Genomic DNA, 27576 nt, shown 5'->3' on the forward strand with positions numbered 1-27576 from the left:
TGCACAGGTAGAGAAAGATTGGTATTTATTCTAGAATTAATTGAGCTAGACTTTCCATTTTATTCCCAAAGCTTTTAGAAATGTTCTGTTTTGTGATTATTTTTAAATCTCTCTATATCAATTAGTGTTTCCCTTTTAACATTTTACTTCTTTTATAGTTCCATATTCTTGCCTCTTTTTCCTAATTGAGTTATTTTTATAGTGTATTGTCATTTATAGTTTATTGTCATTTTGTTTTAAACGTGTTTGGGGGTTTGTTATTTTGTTTTTAACTCCTTATTTGACTCTCTTATTTTATTTCTTATTTTGATCTCTTATTTTGTTTCTAACTCCTTATTTGACTTTCTCTTTTTTACTTTTCCCTTCTGTTTTCCTTTAGCTAATTTTATTCTTTTTTTTTTGATTTAGCTGTTTATTTAATTATGTTTCCTAATAATTATATGGTATTTAAGAGTTTAAAGTTTGTTATGAACTAAGCTTTAGCTAGAATAAGTTATTCTGTTTCTTAGACATTTTTGGCTATTTTATTCACTGAATTTTTCTTTTCACAAAGTGTGCCATATGTTTCTTCCCTTTAATTTATGATGGCGTCTTTTTTGTTGATGTTTACTACTTTTTTCTTGGCGGTGTCTTTATTATTTTGTATGGCAAAAAGAAAATATTTTGGGCAATCTATTCTCAAACTGCCCCTGTAATCCTCAAGTCCTGGGTAGATTACTTTTATTTATACATTTTAATTGAGATATACTTGACATTTAACATTATGTTAAAAATCTTTTTCTTATGTTGAGAATTTTTAAGATCTACTTTCTTAGCAACTTTCAAATATATAATTCGGTAACATAGTTACCATGCTGTGCATTACATCCCTAGGACTTATTTGTTTTATAACTGAAAGTTTGGTATATGACTTTTTCACATAGCTAGTTTTGACATGCAGTCATGTCAACATGTTTTTTGGGGACTTTCCCTGGCATGCTGCATGGCGCGGCCAAAAAAATGTTTCTTGTGTTGTTTTTTACATGAGGATGTCGTGATAAGTCTAAAAGAACAAACAAACTCTTAGCTTTAAAAAAGAAATGCAATGCATATGAAATTTAGTCTCAAATCCAGGGGTGCTATACATGTAATCTTCTTTGATTTTGTAACTGAAAATGTTGGATGACTCTGCATGCTATCTCTCTAGTATAATCCAAACTAGTTTACTCGTGCTCTTGCCCCTTTGAAATACAGTGATTTCTCAGGTCAGCTGAGGCTCATTTACATTTGTGTCCCAGTTACAGACTAGAGCTCAGAAGCCCTAAGCCACCTAGACAGCTCCATTACCCTGGGGGATATTAGTAGAGGTACCTGTAGAGGTGAACTATGTCCACTACTTGTTGTCTAAAGTGATCTTGAAATCAATGATGCACGTGTGGACCAGGCAGGGTTCCACTCTCACTCCAGCATCCATATGAACTCAGTCTTGGAGCTGTAACTACGTCTCCCCCGGCTCTTATCATGGCACATTTTGTTGCAATAATGCATGTCATGTTTAACCATGTGACCCCAGAAGCGGTCTCTCTGTCTCTCTCCCTCTCATTGTCAATCTCACCCTTGTACTTGCTCTCTCTCTGCAAACCTCATACCAGGGTTGGAGTCATGATAAAGTTCAGGATTCTCTTACACACCACTTGGATTCAAGGGAGGTGAGGTGTCTTGAACACCAAGAGTTGCCATGATTGCAACTCTGTAATGCTCTCTATCATGCAGGTGAGTTAGACAGAAAGTGCAGTGTTTTCATCCCCAAGAGGTCCAGGCAGGAGACAGAAGAGTATTTCCCTTGACTCTCAGACCCCCCGACATCAAGGTGTAGAGTTCACTCTGTCCACATTCTTCTTACAAAGCTTTCTTCTCCTTTTGCCTTTCAAAGTCTTCTCTCGTCGCTTTAGATATTTCATCCCACTTTCTTCTTGCTTGCATAGTATTTAAGGAGAAGTTGGATGTAATTCTTGTACTTGTTACTCTACAGTTAAGCTGTTTTTTTCCCCCTCTGGCTTCTTTCAAGACTGGCTAAATGAGGCCTCCAGCTCAGCTCTGTAGATGGGCAGAGCCATTGGCTGGGATCTCTGCTCAGGAATGGGGTCCAATAAGATCTGAGCATCAATTTCGGTAAGCCCCTCCCCCCTTCTCCATGGTCTAGTTCAGTAGATTGCCCTAGTGACCCCCATGAGGTCAGACTTGAGTGAGCCTCTGGGAAGTGCTTCCAATATTGTGGAAGCTGGATGTTCATCTTTGATTCTCTTTTCCCACTGGAGAAGCCACAGGCCCGGGGGGCCCCCCTCCGGGGAAGTGCCGTGCCAGCCTGGAGGAGGGGTGATGCAGTCAGAGTGCATCCTTCTCAGTCTTTATGGTCCAGGGGATGCTTCAGCCTCACCTTCTGGTTCTGGGATTTTCACAGTGGCATCTCGTCTATAGCTGGATAGTTGCTAGTTGGTCTCCTTGTGAGGGGTACTGTGTTGGGGACCACCTGTGTCGCCATGTTAATGATGTCACTTATGGATGCCTATTATTAGTGGAACTTAGCCCATTTTCCACTTGAAATTTTCAGAGTACATCACATTCTGTTTAGAGGTTCTTAGTTATGTCGACCTTACTTGATCTCTTATCTTTGGCCCGTGGGGGTGTTGAGGTGTTAGCTCACAGTGTGAGCTCTTATTCTCAGCTCCAGGGTAGACCTTTATTTTTTAATCATAAAATTTCTCAAACCTATAAATCATGTAAGCAATACAGACATGAATAAGATAAACGTCCTTATACTTGTGTTTGGAATTAAGGTTGGATAAGAGACTGGAATGGAGTAATATTGAGGTAATGTCAGTCATATCCATTGCCTGGTAATAAGGAGCAGCAATTTCCCATTTTGACTCAGCTGACTTAATGTGGCACAAAAATGCCTGCCCTAGGGCTTCCCTGGTGGCGCGGTGGTTAAGAATCCTCCTGCCAGGGCTTCCCTGGTGGCGCAGTGGTTGAGAGTCCGCCTGCCGATGCAGGGGACGCGTGTTCGTGCCCCGGTCTGGGAAGATACCACATGCCGCGGAGCGGCTAGGCCTGCTGAGCCTGCGCGTCCGGAGCCTGTGCTCCGCAACGGGAGAGGCCACAACAGTGAGAGGCCTGCATACCGCAAAAAAAAAAAAAAAAAGAATCCTCCTGCCAGTGCAGGGGACACGGGTTCGAGGCCTGGTCCAGGAAGATACCACATGCTGCGGAACAACTAAGCTCGTGCACCACAATTACCGAGCCTGCACTCTTGAGCCCACGAGCCACAGCTACTGAAGCCCTTGTGCCTAGAGCCTGTGCTCTCCAACAAGAGAAGCCACCGCAATGAGAAGCCCGTGCACTGCAATGAAGAGCAGCCCCCACTCGCCGCAACTAGAGAAAGCCCGCATGCAGCAACAAAGAGCCAATGCAGCCAAAAATAAAAAATAAATAAAATAAATAAATTAAAAAAAAAGACTGCCCTAAACTAACCCCATGATCGAATAGGAACCCTCCTCTTGGAAACTTGGCTGTGAATGTAAGAAGAAAGGGCAATACTCAGATGGGTGTGCATAGTCGAGAGTGTTTAACTTTTTTTTTTGTTGTTGTTGTTTTTTTTTGCGGTATGCGGGCCTCTCACTGTTGTGGCCTCTCCCGCTGTGGAGCACAGGCTCCGGACGCACAGGCTCAGCGGCCATGGCTCACAGGCCCAGCCGCTCTGCGGCATGTGGGATCTTCCCGGACTGGGGCACGAACCCGTGTCCCCTGCATTGGCAGGCGGACTCTCAACCACTGCGCCACCAGGGAAGCCCCTGTTGTTATTCTTAATTAAAGGTGACTCTTGGGATATGTGAAAGCCAAGAAGAGGAGAGACTCTTCCAACACAACTGGGATTAAATCTGCAGATGGCAAGCAAAGCAGAGCCAGTCCCACCCTTGTTCTTCTGCTGTGCAGGGCTGAAGTTCCTGGCTTTCTTTAAGGTGCCAGATGGAAACCATTCTTGGGCAACCCTATTTGGTGACTCAATGGCTCATTACCCCATGGCCAGCTCATGTATTTACACACTTTGTCATTCGACCTGGTAAAGTCTCCAGCACATTGGGACCTGATGGTCCATTTTCTTGGCCCCGTCGTTGACTATCAAGTGTGGAATTTAACCGAGGAGATATTTACAATGCCTTATGAATCGTTTTCTTATATTAAAGGTAAGCATTTCTTCAAGGCAGCTGGTTATAGGGAAGGAAAGTAAAGACTTTTGCTTCCGTGCTCTCTAGAACTCCTGCAATATGCATTCCCTTAATAAAGCCAGATGCATCCTCTTGCACTTGGCTCATGCATGATCAAATCGACTCAGAGCTGTAATTGTAATATGCCAATTATTTTCTAAAGAAAAACATAAGACTGCTTTGTATGCAAGAAGATAATTTGTCTATTTCAGACATCATAGATTCTTTGCAGTGGGTATGAATGTTTATTCTCCAAGAAAGCCATTGTATTTACAAAGTTTCAGCTTTGGTATTGCTACAGAAGTTGTGGTCCAAATAAAATTTGTGAATTATTGGTCATAAATAATATTCACTTTGTACATTTGTCAGTTGTATTACCATTGGATCATGTGAACTGTATATGACTGGATAGTTTTATAACCCATAAGCAGGGGCTGGCCCACTGGCACATGTCAGCTATGTACAATTGGCAGTTAGAGAGCGTCATAAAGAAAGAGATAAAACTGATTCAGGCTTTAAACTATGACACTACTCATTGATTGGCTCCTTTAAGTACCACTTATGAGCTCCCTAGTTTTGAAATAAAAGGGAATCTCCCTTTTTAAACTAAATGATTTATTTATTTTATTTAAAATACTTATAAGTTTTTGGGAAAAAAAGGGGAAAAATTACTTATAAATTCACCCACCCTAAAGAGAGGAAAGTGCTAACATTTTTGTTTTTCATAGAGTTTGATAGTATGATTGGAAGTAAAATGTCTTGTATTAGAGGAGGGTATTGTATTTGGTTAAAACACATGTATAAAACGTTAAGTGGTAGGTTGAATCGGGTTTAGGAATGTGGGGAAATGTTCTGTGTGTGGTGGTACAGGAAAATGACGTGTGTTAAGAAAGTGACACATGAGGAGAAACCTAAGGAGGAAGAGACTGCACAATGTTTACATTTTTGAGACTAGAAAGGTTTGAGCCAGTAACTCATTTTTGAGTTCAACTAAATGAAGCAGAGGTCTAGGTAAGATGAAAACCAGCAGGGGCAACTCCTTTTGCTCCAGTTATGGGCTCCTCTAGGACAATAATAATACAATGAGAAATGCCACATGCATTTGAAGTAAGCAGTAATTGGGGCAAAGGCATGTGTGGTCTAGAAAGTTCCACCTGGAGGAAGGCCAAGGAAGAAGAGAGAGCAGTTTTCTCAGTGGGAAGAGGAGATCATGAGGGGAATGGACTTGGGTTTTAAGTAAAATCCAAGAGTTTACAGACCCCACAGATTTGAGGAGGCAAATTAGTGCAGTGTTTAAAGGTGTAGACTCCAAGTTCAGACTGGGAAGAAGCCTAGCCTTTTAGTTTCCTTGATAGTAAAATGGGAACGGTAATAGTTGGGGTGATGACTGTGAGAATTAAAGGATGTACAATGCTAAAAACAGCACTTGATCCAAGGAAAAGTAACAGTAAATATTAGCTATTATCATCTCCCAATGACTCAGTCATAATCAGTGTAGACAACAAACTGAAGGTGTTGGAGCTACATTGCTTCCCTTGGCTCTTGCTTCATGGAAGACACTTGAGGATTAAGCATGATCGAATGGATTGTCCTAGTGGGTTTTATGGAATGGTTTGGCTTACTAATAGTCTTGATGACTTTTTTCTGCTTCAAGAAAAAAATTTTTTTTTGCTGTTCTTTCTGACTAAAGGATTAGGATAGCGAGATGAGAGACAATATTTGTATATTTTAACATACACGTGATTTGATTCTTGATTTTTTACTTAATATTAAGACACATGATTTGTCTCGATTTTTAAATTAATATTATAATAAGCATTCTCCAGTTCCAGACATTTTTATAATGTTAATAATGTTAATTTATCCAGCTCAACATTCCACCAATGGCATTGCTAATAATTATGATTTTAAAAGTTGGCAATACCTGTGATGGCTTTCAGTATACTAGCATGCCTTAGCATACCAGTGGTTATGAAAGATACTTTGGACCTAATAATTTCTAAGGGTTTGCAGTCACTTCTCTGGCTTGTATTGTGTTTGTTGGAAGAAATTAAATAATAATGAACAAATAGCCCCAACATTTTATGAAGAAAGGGAGATTGTTCTCCTGTGAAGACTGATTTATTTTAAAATCAACAAAAAGATGCGTGAAAACACATCTCCTTGGCTCTAGCAAAACCCTCAGAACCAGGAACTCTGAACACAGTAGAACTTGGCACTGAGTTGCCAATTAGAAAATGATTAGTCATGGATGACCTTCATGCTGGAGAAGTAATTTAATAATAGTATGCTCTGGCTGGGGGCTATTTGCTATAATCCAAATAAAGCATTTTTACAACTGAGTGGCAATATCCCAAATTTATCCTGGAGCCCTCTTTCCATGGAGGTCTAAAGGGTAAAATTCCTAACTAAAATTTTTATAAGACCCTCCGTGAGGTCTCTTTCACTGACAGTTGCAAAATTTATGAAGTCTTATGAATCCATCCAATTAAAGAAATAAAGTGTCTCTTAAATATATTCTAATTTCCTTCCATTTTCATTCCACTTGGAAGTGGTCTGTTGATGAAGGCCAGATAATAAGGCCCACAACTTTCCTATGATATTGCAAAGCACATGAAAAAAGCTCCTTTTGAAAGTAACTTACTAATTATTTTGTAAACTAGGGCAATTTGTTTCCTAGAGATTAAGAAAATACAATAAATAGGAAAACGTGGGGTCCTAATAAAGTGAGTAGCCTGAATAAAACATATGAGGGTCAGATCTATAAGCTGTTTTAGCCAGTTATGAGATAAGAATTTGGGAGTTCTAGGGACTTTCCTGGCAGTCCAGTGGTTAAGACTTCTCCTTCCAATGCAGGGGGGGTGCGGGTTCGATCCCTGGTCAGGGAGCTAAGATCCCACGTACCTTGTGGCCAAAAAACCAAAATATAAAAAAACAGAAGCAATATTGTAAGAAATTCAATAAAGCCTTAAAAAAAAAGTCAATTGTATTAAAAAAGAAAAGAATTTGGGAATTCCATCATCAACAGTGATGAGAGAAGAGCTTGATACCCAGGCAGGCACACTTGTTATGTTTCATCTGTATCATAGGAGTTGTTAGCTCTTCTTTTCGTCTCACCAGAAGCATCAGCCCATTGTCTTGCCAATTATTTTCAAGGTTCTCCTGGTCCTCTATGGGCATTACAAGTAGAATTCCAGATACACACACACCTGGGAGCCAGTGTAAGTTAATGAGATCCACACTCAGCAGGAAACATGAAAGGGGGTGATAAGGAATGGAATTGTGCCCTGGAATTTAGTCTTCTGTGTGTCCCTCCTCGTAATCCAGGCTGCTCTCATGACTCCCAGGTGTTTATCCCTGTTTAGACCTCACACAACTGTCTGACCCTCTTGCCAAGGCCTGATACCTCGAAGATTTGGTTGTTAGAACTGCCACCGATCCAGGGCCCTGCCCTTTGACTATATTCCATACAAGCCAGGCCTTTGAGAAATAAAACCTTGCCTAACAAGGCTATCTTTGTAGATTTGTGACAAGGGAAGCCCCAGGTAGGGCCAGAATAGGTCCACCCGTCACAGAACAGTGCAGCGGTTAGAAACGAGGGCTCTGGAGTCAGACGTGAAGTTGAATTTGGGCTAAGACGCTTTCTGTGATGCTGTTCTCTGTGGTGCTGATTCCTAGGCTATAAAATGAGGTGTCTACCTCAGCTGGTTGGTGGGGGATTAAGGGGAATAATGCACGTGATGCTCTTACTCAGAGATGATGGAGTCATTCAGGACATTGTTACTAACTGTTGCAGGTTCCACTTCAGCCCAGTCTTGGGTTGGAGGCCTCATCACCCCATCCTCACCCTTCTAGGCCTTAGTAACTGAAGGACTCGGTACCCAGACCTGTCTGACACTGGACATTGGCTGTCTCAAAACCAGGGTCAGGAAACCATTGCTTCGAAACTTCCTATCCAGATAGAAACAAAGTCATGAGGATGGAAACATATAGAAGATATGTTTGTAAATGTGAGTTGTAGCATGAAGAAAAAAATACACATACACACACAAACGAGGACATTCCATGAAAGTAGTAAAAAATCAGGTCAGTCACTGGTTCCATTGCCACATGAGTCCCTTGTATTTTTACAAAGAGCTGTCTGTTCCTCAGACTTCCCCCAAGAACTGAAGTCTTTGTACCTTAGAGCCATTGGGTCACCTTGTAGTCACCTTGCTCTGTTGTGGATTTATACCTGAATGATTTGGAGGCATTCCAAGAAAGATCATCTATCCAGCTGTGTTCATTTTTCTGAAGTCTCTAGGCAAAAATGGGGAGATCAATTGTGGCAATAACTTTTAGCATATGGTTTATTCATCTCTATTATCTGTGAATATTGGTAGCTCTGGACAGGGGTTCTTCACCAGGGGTCCCCAGATCCATAAATAGAAATCAGGGAGGTCTTTGAACTTGGATTGAAGAAAGTCTTTATTTTCCTGGCTGATATGTATCAATTCCCTCCAATTTCAAGCTTGGAACCAATCCACAGCATTATTAGCAGTATTTGTGATTTTGTCACGAACAGAAGTCACAGATGTTTTCATACCACATGTTAGTTGTTGCAGCCCACAAAATATCATTTATGCCCTTCACCACTTCAAAACTAGGATAGTTATGTATTAAGGTAGTTAGCTTTTCAATGCATTAAATAGATAGTTATTTGCTGCACTTATGAAGGTAGCTGGTTATTAAATGTATTCATAAGAAAACACATTCTTGTGAGAAATGCGTAATCACAACCTAATCATAAGAAACACCATATAAACCCAAATTAAGGGACATTCTAAAAATAACTAACAAGTATTCTTCAAAAGTGTCAAGGTCACAAAAGACTAGGGAGACACAACAGCTACATACAATGTGGGACCCTGGATTGGATCCTGGAACAGTAAAAGGACATTGATGGAAAAACCAGTGAAATCCAAATACAGTGCACAGTGAAGTTCAGAGAATGGCACCAATGTTAATTTCTTAGTTTTGATAGATGTACTACGGTTATCTAAGATGTGAACGTTGGGGGAATCTGAGTGAAGTGTGTATTGAACGTACTCTACTATTTTTGCAACATTCTGTAAGTCTAAAGTTATTTCAAAAGAAAAGTTTAGAAAGAATTACATTTGGGAACTGAAGAACAAATAAAGAACCACATATATTACTCTATCAAAATTTGTTTTTATAATATTTTGACAAAAGTATTTAAAATAATTCTTTTCCTTTGAAATCCTGTGTACTGTATTTTATGAATTAAAATATTATCCTGAGAAGCAGCCCACTGACTCGCTCAGACAGCCAGAGGGATCATGCGTGCAAAAAGATGAAGAATCACTGATTTAAGGCAATTGAAAGCTGCAGATACCAAATGCCAAAGTGATTGGATTAAAATCTATGGGTGGGACTTTCCTGGTGGTCCAGTGGTTAAGAATCCATCTTGCAATGCAGAGGACGCCGGTTCGATCCCTGGTTGGGGAACTAAGATCTCACATGCCCCAGTGCAACTAAGCCCATGTACCGCAACTACTGAGCTTGCATGCCACAACTAGAGAGCCCGCACGCCACAACTACAGAACCCATGTGCTCTGGAGCCTGCACGCCACAACTAGAGAGAAGCCCGCACGCCGCAATGAAAGATCCTGCGTGTTGCAACTAAGACCCAACACAGCCAAAAAAAAAAAAAAAAAAAAATCTATGGGAAACAGGTAGCCAGAGGAACCTCTTCACTTTGGCTTTAGTTTTAAATGAGTTGGCCTGAATCCAAGGTATTTTCTTTTTCTTTTTTTTTAAATTAATTAATTTATTTATTGGCTGTGTTGGGTCTTTGTTGCTGTGTGCGGGCTTTCTCTAGTTGCGGCGAGCAGGGGCTACTCTTCGTTGTGGTGCACAGTTTTCTCATTGTCGTGGCTTCTCTTGTTGCAGAGCACGGGCTCTAGGCGTGCAGGATTCAGTAGCTGTGGCACGCAGGCTCAGTAGTTGTGGTGCACAGGCTTAGTTGCTCCGCAGCATGTGGGATCTTCCCGGGCCAGGGATCTATCCTGTGTCCCCTGCATTGGCAGGTGGATTCTTAACCACTGCACCACCAGGGAAGCCCCAAGGTATTTTCTTTAGTGTCCTTCAGTTCCCTTCTACAGATGTGTCGTGGAGGGAAGCTGACTTCGAATGACAGGGAAGACCAACACGCTGAGGGCTTCTGGCCGTGAGCCACACACCTATTCACTGGACACTCACATCCTTGTCCCAACATGGCACTGCAGAAGGCTCATTTTTCTCTGTCGTCCCACATTTGTTTTGAGCTTGGGTCAGGGTTTAAATTATTAATCACTTCCTGGGATATTTGTTTCTCAAATCGGTTTCCAAACCACTTTAACTTGTACGCACAGGCTTTATCCTTCTGCTGCGCGGTTATGTAAAAACAACCTTGTAGATGTTACCGGCCACCTCTGCAGGTGCTGGCATTGGAGCCAAATCTACAGAGGAAGCTAATTGGAAACAACATGTCAAGATGCTTTTCGGGTTGGGTATTTATTCAAAAGGCTGCATAACAAAAGAGGCAGAGAGGAGAAAAGAACAGTGCCAAGGAAGAAGGGTGGGATGAGGAATGTGGCTGCATTAAGTCTGCCCCCCAGTAAGGGATGGGCATCTTAAATAAATACGGGTACCAAACCTACACCCTTTCCTTCCCTGTTCTGAACTAAAGAGGCCACTGAGCTCTTACTGGAATGAACGTCAGTGGCTTAAAATGGAAACATGGGTTTCAAACAGTGTGGAAACTCTCTTTAGAAATAATCTAATAAAATTAAATGGAAAAGTACAGGCTGTTGGCTTTACAGTACTGAACAATGGTTTGGCCAACGTGTACAGAAGCAGAGCAATATTAAAACACTGCTGTCAAGTGATGCGGTCCATCCACAACCCCTCCCCACTTAGTAAACACCTCCATTCAGGCTTCCTGAGTGGGGTTACCTGCAAAACTGTGCCTGTGTTTGGCCAGATAAATGCTTTGATGCTGCAGCTGTAGGGACCATTCCTATCTGTGAGAACTAGTGAGGTTTGTACAGATTCAGAACGGAGAACGGCCTAAGGGAAGTCTTAAAAGCAGAACTGAATTTAAACGTCCAGTGAGGGTTTGGAAACTTACATGCCATGGGGCTTTAGGATCTGTCTTTGTGCTTTCTCTGTTGAATAGAATTAAAAACAAGGCAAGTGTATCTTGCATTCCCTCCAAGGAACTCTTGAGCTACTGAATGGAAATTTAGGTGGATCACTTACGATGTGCCAGACAGTGAGTTAAATGCTTTACAGGTATTATCTCCTTTAATTCTTGCTGTATTCTTAGGAGTTGGGTATCATCGGTCCCATTTTACAGAAATGCATGAGTTCTTTGTGGAATAGGGTTTGTATTTAGTGCCAAGCCACAGCTTCCTAGCCCCTGTCTTCAGCTTGGCATTCTAAGTCCTGATCTGGTTGGAAATCGTGAGTTTCCTTTAAAAGCAATCCATGTTACTTTCCCTTAAGAAAATAGTCACATAACTATCTTGAGAGAGGAGGTGCCATAAAACACATTATGTCTAAAAAAAAAAAAAACACAAAAAGCCCCCACACATTATGTTTAAAAGCGTAGGATTTATTTTTTTAGTTGTACAAATTTGTGGTAAAAAATCTTTTAGATGGGCTTCCCGGGTGGCGCAGTGGTTGGGAGTCCGCCTGCCGATGCAGGGGACGGGGGTTCGTGCCCCGGTCCGGGGGGATCCCGCATGCCACGGAGCGGCTGGGCCCGTGAGCCATGGCTGCTGGGCCTGCGCGTCCGGAGCCTGTGCTCCGCAACGGGAGAGGCCACAACAGTGAGAGGCCCGTACCACAAAAAAAAAAAAAAAAAAAAAAAATCTTTTAGATGAATACGTTACAGATAAGAGTTAAAGAACCTGCCAGTTTATGACAGTGAGTGTGAAAGTAATTCCAGGCCAGACAGGAAGATTTTAATTGAAAAAGAGTACATATCTGAATTAATTAACAAGGGGCCATGAACTTCAAAAATGGTGCCATTTTGAAATGCTGGTGCTGGACAGGTGTCATTGTAACGGGATGGGAGATGAAGCACCTACCTGAGAATTCCCGCCAACTCTGGAATCAATAGACGGTAGTAGTTGGTTGGGAAGTCCCATTAAGGGCGGCAGATGCTGGCACTGTTTTAGGAAGCTTCCCTTGGGGGCCAGCTCAGGGTAACAGATAGAGGGCTGAAAAGGGGGACCTTCAAACTGAAGATCAGGTGGGCTTTCAGGTCTGGAGGCATCAAGCGCCCTGGTGGGATGACCACAAAGCTTAGCTCTCCTGCCCTCCTCTGCTCAGGGTAACCCTTTAAGGTAGTGGTTAGCAGCATGGGATTTACAGTTTAAAGGACTGTGTTCAGATCTCTGCTGTGCCACTTCATAGCTGTGTGATGTTTGGCAAGTCACTTCACCTCTCTGATTCTTAATTTCTTCATTATAAAACAGGATTTTTATACTACCTCCTATAGAATCCCATGAAGTTTAATTAGTTAAGTTATGTAAGGAACTTGGCAGATTTCCTGGTGCTAGAGCTAAAGGAACAGAACAAATTCATAAGAGTTAGATGGATACACAAATGGACAAAATGTCAGTGTGTCAATTCCATGGGAGTCGGGTTAACACAAAAATGTGTAAAATATCATTAGTATATTTTCTCATTAAGTATTTTATGCTCTACTTGACTATAGTGAATGGAAAAAATATCAAGTGAAAGAACTTGCACAAGTTCACAAATAGACTTCTCCCATAAAGTCTAAAGTTCCTCAACATACATTTAGGAAAACAGAACCCTTGAGGTTGAAGAGAAATATAACATCCACTACCTTCGAGGAAATTACAACCTAGGGCTAAACCTATACTAGCTAGGACAGAAGATGCTTTCTTCAAAATACTTGTATGACATTAGGTTTACCTTTACATTTTTATTCTCTAGAATGATTCTTTTTTCTTTAGGTTCATTTAGCAATTTTAATGCATTTTTATGGAATAAAACATTTGTTTATTTATTATTACTGAACAATACATTTCCCAGGAAAGGCTAGCCTGACAAAACTTTCATGCATACCTGAAAGACTGGCTGATCGGTTGTGACCCCATTAGTTTGAATCAGTGATACCCATTCATTATTCAACAGACATTTATTGTGCACCTACTATGTTCCAGGCACTTTGCAGATGCACGGAGTAAAGAGGTGAGACAGGGTAACCCTCCTGTCATGAAACACACATACCAGCGGGCGATGTGGAGCAGCGCTAACAGCAAGCAGCCACCAGGTGTGTAATGTCATCCGACCTCCCCCCATCCCCCATGGGACACCCCCACCCCCGAGATAGGTGCTACTACACACCCTCCTTACAGAGGGGCACAGAGAGGTAGAGAAACGTGCCCAGGATCCTGCAGCTAGAAAGTGGCAGGGCTGGAATTAGAACCGGGGGTCTAGTTGTAGAGTCCAGACTCAACCATCGGGCTATGCCACCCCTTTAAAGAAGAAGAACAACTGGTAAACAAGTAAACATAAAAAAGAGAGTTTCAGAGACTGATAGTGCCATGAAGGGATAACCATTATGAAGAAATTAAACTGGACGTTAGTAGGAGAGGTTAGTGGTGATTTCTCTGTGGGGCATGTTTGCACTGAACTCCGGGAGGAGCATGAACTAGTCGTGGCCTGATCAGCTGGGGGTGCCAGCAGAGGGGCGTTGGGGCAACGGAGCAGAAACAGCAGTGAGGCGAAGGCTCCAAGGAAGGGGTAGGGTTGTGGCATCCCAGAAGGCCAGAGGGGCTAGAGCACAAGAACAGAGGTCAGGTGGGGCCCGAGAGCTAAACAGGGACCCGAAGTTCATTCCCAGAGCTGTGTGAGCCCTTTCACAGGCCGGGAATGCTACTCAACACAAACTACGGAGAGAAGACCCTGGAGTGACTTTGTCTTGTGAAGAAGAAGCCATCCTATTCTTGGTACTTTTGACATAGACGCACCCTCGGAGGAGCAGGTCCTTCTCGCTGCGTACATCACAGATGTCACCTGACCACAAATCTTCTGCCCTCGAGACTCGCTACCACCAGCCAACTGGCCAAGCAGCTGCTGTTTGCTCCACGGGACAGGGAGCACGTGATTTTCCCTCATCATTCTAGTCTCTGCACTTGGAAATACGTGCTGGGAGGGAAGGAAAGCATACTGGAGAAATAGAATTAATATGATAGAAGAGAATTATTATAAGGTACTGGTGCACATAATCCTGGAGGCTGAGAAGTCCCAAGGTCTGCCCTACACAAGGTGGAGATCCAGGAAGGATGGTAGTTCTAGGGCTTGAGAGCTGCAGACCTGATGGTGTAGGTTTGAGTCTGAGCCTAAAGACCTGGGAACCAAGGGGGCCGGAAGCAGGAGAATTCAACCTTCCTCCCCCTTTCTGTTCTATTCAGGCCCTCAACAGATCGGATGATGCCCCCCCACCACGACTTGGGGGTGGGGGGGTGCCTCTGCTTTGCTCAAACTACCAATTCAAATGCTAATCTCAGGTTTCCCTGGTGGCACAGTGGTTGAGAGTCCGCCTGCTGATGCAGGGGACACGGGTTCGTGCCCCGGTCCGGGAGGATCCCACATGCCGCGGAGCGGCTGGGCCCGTGAGCCATGGCCGCTGAGCCTGCGCGTCAGGAGCCTGTGCTCCGCAGCGGGAGAGGCCACAGCAGTGAGAGGCCCGCGCGTACCACAAAAAACAAAACAAAACAAGTGCTAATCTCTTCCAGAAACACCCTCATAGACACACCCAGAATTAACGTTTAACCAGCTCTCTGGGTACCCGGTGGCCAGTCAAGCTGACGAGAAAATTAACCATCCCAGAAGGGGAGCAGGCAGTACCCCCGTCTCCATTATTTGCTCTGTTAGCTTCACTGTGCTTTATGGAAACTCCCTGTCCAGTCCTACCTCCCCACAGTCTACAGCAGAAGGAAGCTAGAGTTGACCGAGAGAATCTCTTTGCCTTTTATCTCTGCTGCCTTTATGCCTGAATTCCAAGGAAGCTGATCTTTCCTGTGTTTACTGCTTTGTGCAGCCACTAAAGAAGGATGAGCAATTGTCTCTCTCTACCAACATTTCCAAAATGTACTTGGCTGGAGATCTCATTTGCATGACAAAGATGCCCCATTAATGAGCCAGTGGCCTGGTGGGCCAGGCGGGCTTTGGGGCACATCCAAAGGGACTCTATGAAACTACAGAATTGCTTATTACGTACGATGCCCCCTCCAGGCAACCACACTCAGACTGTGGGACAGCTTCCCTGGAGTCTGCGTTCTTTGTCCTTTGGAGGATCTGGAAGCCAGCAGGGATCAGTGAGAACTATGCAGACTCCCAGCTCTGCTCAAGGGTCTTGGAGGCCATGCCTTCGAGGTGGTAGTGGGCTAACTCATATTCAGAAGACTCACCTCTACTATAATTGTTTTCTTCCTGATATTCTGCTTTATAGATCAGTCATATGACCTTTTGAGGCCACAGGGTTTTCACTGTTGAATAGTTCTTCAGAATAACTCACACGTCCCGAATGTGTGCTGAGTGCCAGGCACCATTCCAGCATTCTCGTGGGTTATTTCGTGTAACACCAATGGCTGCCCTGGAGCTACGGGTGATCATCGTACCCATTTTACAGATGAGGACGCTGACCTAACCACATCTGAAGTCCACCAAGGTGGACAGAAATGCTCTCCTTGCTGGGCTCCCTGAGCTGTGTGGGAAACGGAATTCCTGTCTTCTCAGGATGCCACTGCTGTCTCCCACTGTCCCTTCCCCTCTCCTCTCTCCTGACAGATCCTGGATTTGCTCAAAGTGACAATGCTAGGGGACTGGGGATTGGCTCCATTTGTATACACACAGGATTTGTGGGAAGACAGGTGCGAGGGTTTTCTCTCTCCAGTTCTCCAATCACTTTTCCCCTTTTCCTAGGGTGTGTCTTCATCTCTTCCACGCGAAGAACATCTTTCTCCTTCTCTCTGGTCTCCCCAGAACCATAATTGATGCTCTTTCTTTACTTCGATTAAAAAAATCCCCATCCCAGTAGCATTTTTTTTGTTTGAGTCTCCCTCAGATAGGTCCATGAAAGAGGGCAAAGAGCCCAGATTCTATTTGGGGAAATCTTGATCTACGTGTTAATTACGCACCTCAGTTTTCACAGTGTGTTACTTTGGTTGCAGACCCAGCCTAAGCCAGATCCAAGTGGGTTGTATAACCAAACCCTGGGAAGGACAGTGACCAGTGATGGGGTTCAGGATACTCTACCCCCAAATACAGCACCTTGGCGTGTTGAAAACTTTAAGCTAAAGGAGTCTGAGAAAACAGCAGAACTACCTTCTCCCCTGCAAAAGGTCATAAAATCCTCATGTGATGGATGCCCTCCTTATACCCATAGGAAAGAGAATCTTTGTCTCCCAAGACAAAGAGACACCAAGAAGAATCTAAGCAAACAGGACATGCTAAGTCTCCCCTGTTTACTAGCCTTCCTCCTACCCCTTAGCCTGTTGTGTTCCTCCACGACTGTCTGCTCTTCCTCAAACCCAGCATAAAAATACCCAGTTCTGTTTCTTTGGGTCTTCCTTTCCTTATGAAGGCGCCCATGTCAGGTAAAACTTAACGAAATGTCTATCCTTTTCTCCTGTTCATCTGTCTCTGGCAGTCTACTTTTCACACCCAGTCAGGCACCCTACAAGGGTCCAGGAAAACTTTTGCTTCCCTCCACAGGGTGAACCCACGGCTCGGGAGCCCTGAATGGTGCTGGGTCTGTGCTTGACTTTCATGTCTGTCTCTCTGTGATAGTTTCATTTCTCTCCCATGAGAAGGAAAGCATGGCTGATGGCATCTCCCAAGCTTTGTATTTAACAACTTCACAGAGGGACTTACAATCCCCCCCTTTTCTCCCTCTGGGAGGATTCGTTGGGCCAAGCAAAGACCCAGAGTAATAACATGATGGCCCAGAGTTGCCATGGGGATCACGGGGCTCTGAAGAGAAGGACTGGGCAGATGGAACCCTAGATATCCAGACAGTTCATCATCCTCATTAACGTCCCAGTACAGCCTCTAAGGTAAGCACATTATTGGACTTAACTGAGAATTAAATTATTTCTGACTTTTGAGCAGTTGCCTATTGCCTTCTGTTTTGATGTTAGTTTCTGCCAAGAAGACCCCGAGCCCTCCTGCTACCCTCCTCTCTGCATGTGTTCCTTTCCCATGTCCCCCCGCCAAGTACCTCCCTGGATTGTACGAGTTCAGGCTGTCCTACCTTGCCTTCTCTAAAGACACATTATTAGCTCACCCCTTTTACTTCTTTCTCACTTCCTGCTTGTACCTCCTAATTAGCACCTTTTCTATAATTGATTAATCCAGAACATAATGCTGACAGCATGCTGTGTCACTACCTGGCTATTTTATTCTACATTCTTCGGTTCCCAACTAGATTGTGGGTCCCTATTGGCAGGGACCTTGTCTTATACTTCCTTCTGCTGTACTTCATGTCATAATGTCAAGCGTACCAGTTAGGTTTGCATAGCAAACCACCTTAAAGCTTAAGCTCCACCTTAGGAGCTTAAAATAACAGCCATTGACTTAGCTTGTGCTTCTGTGAATTGACAATGTGAGCTAGGCTCAGCGGCGCCGTTGTGCTGGCCTTGTCTGGGCTTACTCAGATCTGTGCTCAGTGTCGTGTCATGGTCATGTCCGCGGCGCTGCTTCTGGAGTTGGCTGGTTGTTGGCTGAGGTGGAGGGATTGATTGGCTGCACGGTTCTCAGCAGCCAGCACACTAGCCCAGCTCCTTCACGTAGTGAGCAGATTTCCAAGAACAGCGAGAGAGGAAAGGCTCGGTGTGCAAACACTTCTCTTGTCTCTGCTCTTGTCACCTTTGCTTTTGTCCCATTGACCAGAGCAAGTCACACGGCCAAGGTCAGAGTCAGCGTCAAAGGAGAGCAAAAACATGGATACAGGAAGGAGAAGTTTTGCTGATTACATAAGGTATATTCAAAGTCTCAGTAGACATATACATATCTGCCCAGTTAAATTGTACATTTTCTTTTAAAAATCTAGCTCTTAAAAAGTTAGTAGAGATGATTTACTTGAAATCATATTACCTCTGTAGTCATGTTCTATTTTTTTTAATTGGCCTTTTTTATACTACATTTTCTCACCTTCTCTCTCTCTCTCTCTCATTTCTCCTTTGATCCTTTCATTGACTGGATGGAATATATTTATCACTCTGAAGTTGGATCCTGCACTTTAGGGCTTTATATGTGTGTGTGTGTGTGTGTGTGTGTGTGTGTGTGTGTGTACGTGAATATATGCATGTGTACGGCAAATAGGGAAATATTTCTCCTTTGCCCAGTTTTAATGTCCTATAATCCAATGTCACATTCTTCGAACATGAGTCAAGTTAGAATGGGAACAAACTGAATACATACATGATTTCCACATGTGCTAATTTTCTCAATGTTCTAAGAAAAGCAACAATACCAAAGCTGGTTGGACAGGGCATTCATTCCTTAGGTATCAGTTCTATGCCTCTTTTGAAGCAGACTCTGGAAAACAACTTTGAGGCGTGATGCTGTAATGGTGGCAAACAACCATGGTCCACTGAACTTCCGATTCAGCAGCCAGGGATGGTGACCTTTACCTTCGTGGGTGAAGTTCACTCCTACCAGAGAAGGTCCAAGCATGTCAACTGACATTTCAGGTCAACAAAGTACTTCAACTATTTTGACCAATGGTTACTCAATATACATTATGCTCACTCCTCTGAATGGCCCCCTGTAGAGAAATGTGTGGCACATCAAGAAAATTATTCAGACCTTTTATTTGGAGGAGTTTATCAACGTTTAGAACTTTTGAAGCAGAAGGCCAAAATAGTATAATAGTTTAAGAGACTGCCTTGAGGTCTAATCCCCATAATAAGCCCTCATTGTATATCACTTGTTGTAGTTCTGTTTCTCTAGTCAAACCATTACTAACATTCATTTTTCCCCTTTGCCATTTCAAACAGCATTGGGAAGAAGTGGCACAGAGCCTTAGTTTGGGTTTTCCCCAGAAGCAGATACTGAGACAAGGGCTTGGGAGTAGAGAGTTTATTTGGGAGACAGTCCCACAAAGCTCTGTGAGGAGGTGAGGAGAGTGAAGCAAGGAAGAAAGAAGGCAAGAGAGAGAGTGTTATTGAGTGTTGCCCCTGGGGGCATCTGGTGAGCAATCAACCTCAGAGTCAACACCGCAGTGGGGAGGAAGGCTGGGCATCCATTCACCCGTCCCCACTCTCCGCTGGGTGAGGACTGTCCCCAAAGTCATTCACTCTGTTGCCTCAGTCTCCCCATCTGATAAATGAAGTCATTGGGATATTTTTCTAGGCCAGGAAAAGGTGGACTAGACAAAATCCAATGAGAGGAGATGGCATATCAGGAGGTGGTGAGCTCTGTTTACCGTTTTAAATTGTGTTTTTAGTACAGGTGCCCTAATAAAATTCTATTTCCACTTACAGTTGTAAAAGTGAACCATTAAAATCTTTCCCTCTAGTCAATTAGAGCCTGCTGCCTACCAACCAGTGGGTTTACAACAACATTTATCCTCTTGCTTGTGGTCTGTGGGTCAGCTGTGTCTCAGCCAGATGTGGCTCAAGGTGGCAGTTGGGTTGATGTCTACTCCCTACGTTTCTCCTTGACCAGTAGCCGCAGAGGTTATGCCCTTTCCATGGAGGTTCACAGCAGTGCAGGAGGCATGTTCAGGGCTTCTGTGCAAATGGTGTTCATTAATATTTCATTGACCAAAGCAAATCAGGCCCAAAACAAGGGGTGAAGAAGTGCCCTCAGTCCACCATGAAGCCATGGCAATGGCGGGGACATTTAATTTTATAACTGGGGGGAAGAAATGAAAGCAATAATCCTACCCACCATACCATTCTCATGTTCAGAATCACTTCTCATCAGCCTCTTAATCATACCTGCTCTTTTGGCCTCTTCTGCACCCCACGCAGTGCCTGGCTGGGTCTCTCTACTGAGATTTCCTCTCACTGTCGTGGCATTTCCTATAGGAAAAACGTCTGTAGTAGACTGTTCTGGTGCCCGCCATGCAACCATTCCCCAGCTGCTGTGAGTGTTGGCTGCTAACGGCCCAGAGCTACTGCCTTCTCCGGAGAACTGCCCTCTGTTGATGGGATGCCCCACCCTGGGAGGGGAAACCCAGAGACATGATGGACTTATGCAGAGTGCAAAATCCAGCCCCATGCCTCAAGGTGAGGACAGCTTGGCAATATAATTTAGGTTCCAGAATGTTCCTGTGGATCAGGCCTAGGCTAAATGTTCTTTGAGACTACATCCTATCTTATTTCTTTTCCTATCCTGCTTCTCTTACTCCTTTGCAGTTTTCTCCTAAGAGAATGTCCTCAAAAAGTTAAATGCCCCCAAGTCTTTTTCTCAGGCTCTGCTTCTAGGGGATCTGACCTAAGACAATGCCTGTTTTCTGGCATCTCTTTTAGTGCCTCCACAGCACCCTGCCATTTCACCAACTGTAACTATGCATGGGATGAATAAAAACTTAGACATTTTCCTTGCTTGGGATGGATGCGTGAAGCCTCCTCAAAGCCTGAACCCAATACTTCTAGTCATCTGTACCAATATCTACTTCAGATCTCTTCATCTTGGCCACACGGTCACTACGGTTCCTTATCCAACGTCTTATATGATCTGTGTATGTCCAGGGTGTCTCCCTCATCTATCGCGTCCAGAAGGAATTGTGTTTAGTCGGGCAAGTTTGTTTTTTAATATTTTATTTATTTATTTATTTATTTATTTATTTATTTATTTATTTATTTATGCATGCCTATGTTGGGTCTTAGTTGCAGCACGCGACATCTTCATTGCAGCATGAGGGATCTTTTGTCGTGGTGCGCAGGCTCAGTAGTTGTGGTGCGCGGGCTTAGTTGCCCCACGGCATGTGGGATCTTAGTTCCCTGACCAGGGATCGAACCCACGTCCCCTGCATTGGAAGGTGGATTCTTTGTCACTGGACCACCAGGGAAGTCCCTAGTCTGGTAAGTTTTGACTTGGTGAGCCCCTAAGTTTCCTAGTGATGGCTCTCCCTTTTCTTTTCACACAGAGATGTTAACCTGGAGGTCCAGGACAGGGGAGGTTGTTGTTCAGGGACTTTAGAAATGACAGATCTGTGTTCAAATCACAGTTCTGTCATTTACAAGCTGTAGTTTTGGCCAAGTTACCTAACATCTTAAAGCCTCAGTTCAGCTTCTATAAATTAAGTACAATGGTACTTGAAGAACAGTATTCTCCTTTGCACTCAGAAAAAATGTGTGGTTACAAAATGCCATTTTCTACAGTGCTATGAGCTGCTTTTGAGCAGAGTTCTGAATCTCAAGTGTGTTTCACGTAGAGAAAATGGGACAATATACAGGTATCAGGCAGCCCTGAGCCTGGAACATCACAGTGACGGCTTTTACTCATTAGGTGCTTGCTATGTGTCAGCTACTAGGCTCAGCCCTTCACACATGTTGTCTTGGAATCCTGTCAACAACCTGGCATTGTTCTACCTCCTGCCTCTTTGTGGCTATGGGCAGTTGATCAGCCAGTGACCTTGAAAATGTTTGCAGCTGTTGACTTCCATCTCAGAAAATCAAGATTTGGAAGAAGGTGGAGGAACTGGACTGGGAAATGTAGACGTGTGTTGCCTGGAAGGACCGGATGTAATGAAGAAGCTCACCCACTGCACTCAGTGAGTACATCTGAGCTAAGAGGTTTTTACCCCAACCGTGCATCCTGTGGTCCATTTTTGTTTGCTTTCTGTAGAAGTCAGTCTTCATCATCTCTTCAAGACTCATTGGTCCCATTGGTTCTTGTAAAAGTACACAGCGCTCTTACTTCATTTTCCTTCCATGTACCCAAATCCTTTCCCCAGCCTTGCTTTCATGTTCAGATTTCTGCCTTTCCCCAAATAAATTGCTTGGACTTTGGGGGGATATAACCCTGATTTGGAGGAAGAAAGGCCAAAAAGATAAAAATACCTTCCTCTCCTTTAAACCCAGGAAACTGTGATTACAATTGCGATTTTCTACAAGGCTGAGAGCTGCCAGTTGCCTGGTGCCTCTTAGCAGTGTCCTGGATCTGAGATGGTAGCTCCACCGTTTTTTTTCCATATCCATGACTCCTATTGGCACTGAATACAGCTGTGTAAATCTCCAGCCACTAAATTCTGCTCTGCAATCTCCCAGGCTGTTCATTTATTATTAATTACAACCATTATTTATATGGAACTGGAGAGTTTTACATCAAGGCTGAGGCCCAGCTAGAACATAAAGCTGTGTGGGGACCAGCTCAGAGGCAAAGGGACACGAGGGATCAGTAACCCTTATCCCCTGTCACTCTCTTCCCTCCCCCACCAAGGACAGGTGGAAAGAGGAGGTGTGAACAGGTACAGACAGGAAGCTGAGGGAGGAGTACACCTTGCATGAGCTTTTATGCTCTGACAAGTTCCTTTTTGAAGCAGAGGGAGCAGCTGAGGAGGCAGAGATGGTAATATATTCTGAAATTTTATGGTTGGAAGGATAGATCATTGTATACATTAGTTAATTTATTTATTCAACCGTCAATCACTGAGTGTTGATCATGTGCTAGGTGTAGGGAAAACAGAGATGCACAAAACAGACATGGTCCCTACCCTCCTGGAACTTGCATGCTGGTCGCATTAATACACACAACTGAGACTAGGGCAGTAGTCTGGGTGTTGGGGTGGGGGAGGGCGGTGGGGTGGAGTGGTCAGGGTGGCAGGAGTGGGATAAGAGGACGGACAGTTACTTAAGAGCAAATGCAGCATGAACATCCTTTTCATGGAGAGCTGTCGCATGTCAGCATGGCAGTTTTCTAGGTGTAGATTTCTGTTCTAACTCTCTCTTGGAAGATGAACTCAGAGGCTATTACTCCAACGGCAATAGTGTAGGGTGTCACTTGTTATTTAACACACACTGATCTGGTTTTCTACATGCCAGCTACTGTTCTGAGTGTTTTATACATACTGATTCATTTAATTGACATAACATCTCCTCAAGGTAGATTCTGTTTTTGTTCTCATCTCATAGACAAGGAAACTGAGGCACAAAAGTTTAGCTATTTTGCTGAGTTATGCAGATGTAAACCTGGCATCCAAATTCAGGCAGTCTGGATCCAGAGTGATCCTTTCAACCACCTGTGCTTGGATTTGAAGATGCTGCAGCTCCACCCCTTGCCTCTTATCACAGTAAATTATCATTCATTCCCCCAAAAAGAATGTATCAAATGCTAACTACATGCTTAGTGCTAAGAATACAGAGAGACAGAAAGCAAGTTGGGAGTAACTGCCTAGTGGGTATGGGGTTTTCTTTGGGGGTGATGAAAATGCTTTGGAACTAGCTGATTACACAACATTGTGAATGTACCACATGTGACTAAAATGCTCGCTTTAACACGGTTAGTTTGATGTTAGGTGAATTTCACCTCAAAAAGGAAAAAAGAAGATAGGGGTGAATATGAAAGACCTGAAGGGGTGAGAGAGGTGTGCCCACTTCATTCTAATGCGGTGGGGGATGGATGCTAGCAGAATCTTGCACAGTAGCTTATGTATTGCTATGGGGACCAAGAGGAGGCAGTGATTTATTCAGCCTCAGTGGTCAGGGAAGCTTTCACTGAGGGTTTCTATTTGAGCTAAGCCACAGCAAAGATCATAAACCCAGGTGACCCTGTGGGACAGGATGGTAATGTGAATGTGTGGTCATCAGAAAGGCAACAGAATGGGGTACAGAGTTTGTCAAGTGCCCATGTCCCATCCTCTCCCCAATATCCAACAGGCTCCGCCCTTTCTTTCCACCAGGGTTTGTGTGCATGCCGACAAGTCATTCACCTGAGAATCACCAAATCACAGTAAATGCCTGTTTTTTCACATGATGTGTTGGGAGTGGAATGAAGGTAAGGAACTCTGAGATAGATTGGAACTGAGCTGGACAGTTCTGCAAACTCCTTTCTATATTCCTAGATTTTATAGTCTGTTGTCACTGACTCTACACCCCTCAAAACCAGGGTTTCAGCTTTGTCGGGGGGGCTGCACCTGGCACTTGGGGAATTGGAGCCAGACTCTGTAGCTCCTCTTGCAAAGGCATCTTCAGAAGGCACATGTTGCCCCTCAGATCTGGGTCTGAAGCCCAAACAGGGATTACAGGGCCTCTTCCAGGACCTCAGCCGTGCCCTACAAGGTAAAAGGTGCTAAGAGTAAGTGTAGATATTGTTAACCCAGTCACGATGGATTTAAAGTTTGTCTTCCTCACCGTGAAACTGGGGGCATCATACGGCCTCCTCAGAGTGTGAGTCGAGACAAAGTCAAATGCCAGTGGTGCACTTGTGGGATGATCCCAGGGAGCACCAGTAGGGGAGTAAGGAAGTGCTCTAGGGAAGGGGAGGAAGCAAAAGGGATGGAGTGTTCAACGAGGCGGGCAAGTAGAGCTTAGCCCCACCGGGGAATGCCGAGAAGCAGTGTGGAACATGAGCGTTACCAACCCAGGGCAGAGGGCGCTGCAGCATCGCCCTGCAAACCCCTGGTCATCGGTTGCTGAAGGCTGCTTCCAGGGGTGTTAGCTCTCCGGCACCTCTGGCTTTTCCTCAATGATCGTAGAAAAGGTTCCTGCAGCCAGAAACAAAACATACAAACAAGAAACTGCTCAGGCAGAGAGTCTTGCGTGTAGAGGTGAGGACCCGGAGGATAAGGGCGGGGCTCTGGCAGCTCTGCTACAATGTGCGGGGCTGAACTGAAGTTCCCATCTTCTGTCTCTGTTCACCGTCTTTTTTTTTCACCCCAACGAACAACCATAATCATCATCCATCGCAGGCAGAGAAGGTTTCTTCCAATGTGCCAGGCGTTGTGCTCAGCTCTATCCATTGATCAGTTGTTTAGTTATTCAACTATTCAGCCAAATTCATCAAATACTCCCCACAGCCAGGAGCTGTGATAGAGTCTGTGAATAACGTCGTGTGCAAAACAAGCACTGCCTCTACCCTTACGGGAGGGTGGACTAGTGTGGGAACAGGCGTGCGTTGAACAGTGATATAAATAAATGTCTGTGCTCGGGTGAGGGTTCTGATGGATGAACTGCACTTCCTGGAGATCCGATTAATTAGCCCGGGGGTTTAGAGGAAAGTGCACAGGAAAAGGACAGGTAAGCTGAGGCTTGGAGGATGAGCAGGAGAAAACGAGGAGAGAAGTAGGATCACAACACTTCAAGTAGAGACAACAGCCCCTGAGGGAAGACAGAACATGGAAAATCGGAGAAACGGAGAGCAGACCAGGTGTGGCTGGAAAATAATGAACAAGGTGGGTGTGTGGTGAGTGGTAGAGAGGAAGCTTGGAGACTGTGAAGGACACATGAACGGTAAATGCAGTGGAAGCCACTGCCAAGTTCAAGCTACAGCCAAGGGGTAGAGAGGGGGAAGAGTCTGACTGCATTTTAGCAGCTTGCTCTAGTTCCAGAGTTCTGAATGGTTGGAGTAGATCAGCCACAATTTGGGAGACCAATGAAGAGACGACCCCAGCAACTTGTAGCCTGCGAGGTGTGGCAGGAGAAGAAATGGGGAGGTATGAGTGGAATGGGGAGATCTCAAAAAAGGAAAATGCACAGGACTTGATGAGTTGGTGGATGTGAGGAGAGGGGAGGGGGAATGTCCAGAAAGACTCCGAGGTGCTGGCTTGTGCCATTTACATAGATGGGAGTGGTTAACTCTTTAGTACTTACTCAGCTTCTGGAGATGGGGACTAACATTATCACTCATTTAGTGAATGAGGAGATAGAGGCTCAGAGAGGTTAAGAAGTGAGCGTAAGACCACAGAGCTAATAAGTTGCCAACTAAGGACGTAACTGAAGAGCCAGTAGATATTAAAACCCATGTGCTCTATCACCCTCTGCGTGGCACCTGCTCTGTCCTGTCCAGTTCCACTGCCTTGCATATGGTACCTTTGTGTATCCCTTATGCGGTCTCTCTAATTAAATCACCCAGACACCGTGTAGGTGTTATCCTTTTGGAAACCAGCTCTGTGCTTGGTGCCATCCAATAAACCAATCAATAGAACTAATTTGTGCTAATAGGGCAAAAAGTATCCACTTGATTGCAGACTTTCTGAACAGCACCTTTGTGCAAAGTTATACAAAGAGTATTCAGGGCTTTGACATCCTGGCCCGGTAGCTTGTGACCCCACTAAAAATCCCACGGGGAAGTTTCTCTGCCCACCCTTGGGCAGCAGCACTGGCTCTGCTAGAAAGAAAGGCTCAAGGTCGGCTCAGAGCTCCCACACAGATAGCCTTGATCCTAAGATCAGGTTCCAGAAGTAACAATGTGTAGATGTCTGTCACGTTTTTTTCTTTTTAAACCTTAGCAGTTCTCCTACTTAAAAGCATACTCTAGAAATGCACGTTGACTGGCCTGGGATTTTCTAGAAGCTGTCGGCTGGTTTGAAGACATAAATCAGGAATATTGAATGGACTCTGAACACCAAGGGAAAGCTTAAAACAACATTTTCTTTTCAAATATGGCCCTTTATATTATGAAAAAGTAATAGTCGTGCTCATAAACCAATTCATTCACATACTGCAATTCATGTACTGAAGATTTTTTCCCCATTTTCAGGAATCACCTAAAGTGAGCAACATAGGAAATCTCAAGGCAGATTATCGTCCAAATTAAAGGCAAATGTCTCTGATGACCTGACCTTGCTCTTTTGTGAACTCAGTACCACAAACAGTGGGCAAGTGTTCGTTTGTTGCCATTTCAAATATTCTCTTTCTCCTCCTGGGGACACTCACCCAACTGGAGTGGGACCTCAAAACTGGGGTAAGTACCAAGCTCTCTTACGTGGCCACAGGTAGCTGTGTGCCGTGTGTTAAGAGGAGATGTGTGCCTCGCCACCACCGTTTCAGCAGATGAGTTAAATCCGCTCAACAGCACTGATTCTCAGCCTGTAGGAAATGTCATGCCAAGTGGCCGCCATCAGGCACTGCACGTAACCATCACCTCCGTCCCAGGTACACGCTTCAGGAGCTTGGAAAGCAGGTGAGGTGCTGTTGGGATGGGAACCTCATTTGTCTGCTGGTTTTTGTGTGTATAGGTTTCCTGCTTTCTCTCGACTTCTTTGCCTTCTGTGATTGTCTGACTGTCAGAGGATAAAGAAAAACACGCCCAATAAAGCCCTTTTCATGTATTTCATCTTCTGAATAGATGGGAA

The 27576-nt window shown here is 44.2% G+C and overlaps 1 long non-coding RNA gene across 2 annotated transcripts in view; it reads left to right on the forward strand.

Annotated features, from left to right (window-relative positions):
• The window catches only part of LOC309817396, a 200587-nt gene extending 173267 nt beyond the window's left edge, over positions 1-27320 (forward strand). For both annotated transcript variants that reach the window (XR_014296127.1, XR_014296128.1), the window contains 4 exons: positions 13487-13596; positions 21954-22056; positions 24184-24278; positions 26982-27320. This is a non-coding gene — a long non-coding RNA (uncharacterized lncRNA). The remainder of the gene's footprint in view (positions 1-13486; positions 13597-21953; positions 22057-24183; positions 24279-26981) is intronic.
• The last annotated feature ends 256 nt before the right edge of the window (positions 27321-27576 follow it).

The sequence above is a fragment of the Mesoplodon mirus genome, assembly GCF_964341445.2.
Source record: "Mesoplodon mirus genome assembly, chromosome: 15".
Classification (NCBI taxonomy): domain Eukaryota; kingdom Metazoa; phylum Chordata; class Mammalia; order Artiodactyla; family Ziphiidae; genus Mesoplodon; species Mesoplodon mirus.